Here is a 2,421-nt window from a genome sequence, read left to right as displayed (position 1 = left end):
ACGGAATTCTGGGAACACCTGTGCATCTCCATTCCAGTAGCAATGAGGGGAGGTTGGAGGCCGGTATGTTTTTGAGGCGTGTGTTGGACCGGCTATGATGGGAGGTTGGAACTATTTTTGTCTTCATAGGTGGGAGGAGTCTTTCCAGCTTTTTTAGGCTTTCTCTGCTGGAGAAATTAGAACTCTTTTGTACCCTGTGTGGGGGCTGTGTTTACCACAAAAAGGACATCCATGCGGGTGCAGTTGTGCGGACGCACCCTGGGTGCGTTTGGGGCCATGCACCGTCACCCACACAGATGTCACATTGGGTACAGCCGCTGCACCCCAGTTGACAGCAATGGAACTGCCTACATGGGATACTGGGAACACCTGTGCATCCCCATTCCGGTAGCAATGAGGGGAGGTTGGAGGCCGGTATGTTTTTGAGGCGTGTGTTGGACCGTCAATGAGAGAAGGTTGGAGGCCGGTATGTTTTTGAGGCATGTGTTGGACCGGCTATGAGGGGAGGTTGAAGGCCGGTATGTTTTTGAGGCATGTTTTGGACCGGCTATGAGGGGAGTTCAAAGGCTGGTATGTTTTTCAAGGCATGTGTTGGACCGGCTATGTGGGGAGGTTTAAAGCTGCTATGTTTTCGAGGGGTGTGTTGGAACGGCTATGAGGGGAGGTTGGAACTATTTTTGTCTTCAGAGGTGGGAAGAGTCTTTCCAGCTTTTTTAGGCTTTCTCTGCTGGAGAAATGAGAACTCTTTTGTACCCTGTGTGGGGGCTGTGTTTACCCCAAAAAGGACATCCATGCGGGTGCAGTTGTGCGGACGCACCCTGGGTGCGTTTGGGGCCGTGCACCGGCACCCACACAGATGATTGGTTACAGCTGCTGCACCCCAGTTGACAGCAATGGAACTGCCTACACGGAATTCTGGGAACACCTGTGCATCTCCATTCCAGTAGCAATGAGGGGAGGTTGGAGGCCGGTATGTTTTTGAGGTGTGTGTTGGACCGGCTATGATGGGAGGTTGGAACTATTTTTGTCTTCAGAGGTGGGAGGAGTCTTTCCAGCTATTTTAGGCTTTCTCTGCTGGAGAAATTAGAACGTTTCCCGCCAGTGAGGTCCTTTATGGAGAAGTCCAAGGCCTCACTCACATGGGGTGTATGAATCTGTACCCTGTGTGGGGGCTGTGTTTACCCCAAAAAGGACATCCATGTGGGTGCAGTTGCGTGGACGCACCATAGGTGCGTTTGGGGCCGTGCACTGGCACCCACACAGATGTCACATTGAGTACAGCCTCTGCACCCCAGTTGACAGCAATGGGACTGCCTACATGGGATGCTGGGAACACCTGTGCATCTCCATTCCAGTAAACACGTCCCTCCCATGGGGTACGGATTCATGCCCTCCATGTGAATAGAATAATTAGCTCCATTGTGTTGCTAATTTGGGGACCGCTGTACCCCTCTTTATTGTTATTTGGGTGCGTTTTATTATAGGAGTGTTATATATTGTAGATTAGGATAAGTTTGTATAGGTTGTGGAGGTGTGTGTTATTCTTTGGGTGTGTTTTGGAGTGTTATATATATATAGATTGTAGTTTAGGTTAAGTTTGGATTTCTTCTGGAGGCGCTTTGAGTGGACATAACTGATGTACTCCACTCAGCGGGGGTGGGCCTTAGAGAACAGAGGCCGCATATGGGCAGCACAGAGACTTAGGGGTTAGCCTTGCAGAACTGGGGTCCATGGTTTAAATCCTGACCAGGACACTATATGCATGGAGTTTGCATGTTCTCCCTGTGCATGGGTTTCCTCCGGGTACTCTGGTTTCCTCCCACACTACAAAAACATGCTACCTTGCGTTGGTGGTGCAGTGGTGAGCATAGCTGCCTTTCAAGCAGCTGACCTGGGTTCGATTCCCGGCCAACGGCATCTCCAATACTTGGAGTCCTCAGAGAGAAAAGAGGTATATAGGACAATGCGGAGTATATATTAGCGGTGGAATAAAGAATGAAGCGAATGTGTGGAATATTTGAGGAAGAAAATGTTCCCCCAGACTCTATAGAAGGTGAACCCAGCAACAGATAGACGATGCTAAGGCTGCGATCACACCTAGGCATTCTGGATCGTGGGTGGAATTACTCCTTAAAACGCCTGACATGTTTGTGATCCCATTACTTTCAATGGCACCCCAATCACAAGACAATATTGTCACCTGACAAATCGCGCAAACAAAATCGTGGGATGACTGTTTCCCAAAAGCAGTCCTGCAATTTGTCAGGTGACAATCACTGCAAAAACACGTTTGATATTGAAAAAAAGGGTTCGCAAGCATGTGATTCGGGAATCCGGAACACCTAGGTGTGAACTGAACCTCGACGTGTCCATCATACGACAAGAACTTCCTGCACAGACATCCCTCCAACAGGAATATTA

General features: G+C 49.3%; 1 non-coding gene across 1 annotated transcript; it reads left to right on the top strand.

Annotated features, from left to right (window-relative positions):
* The first annotated feature begins 1,844 nt into the window (after positions 1-1,844).
* TRNAE-UUC (transfer RNA glutamic acid (anticodon UUC)) lies at positions 1,845-1,917 on the top strand. The gene has a single exon. It is a non-coding gene; the product is annotated as a tRNA-Glu (tRNA).
* Positions 1,918-2,421: the final 504 nt, after the last annotated feature.

The sequence above is a fragment of the Aquarana catesbeiana genome, linkage group LG02 (assembly GCF_042186555.1).
Source record: "Aquarana catesbeiana isolate 2022-GZ linkage group LG02, ASM4218655v1, whole genome shotgun sequence".
NCBI lineage: Eukaryota > Metazoa > Chordata > Amphibia > Anura > Ranidae > Aquarana > Aquarana catesbeiana.
Note: the sequence above shows the minus strand (reverse complement) of the source record. Positions and strands in the feature narration are given on the sequence as shown.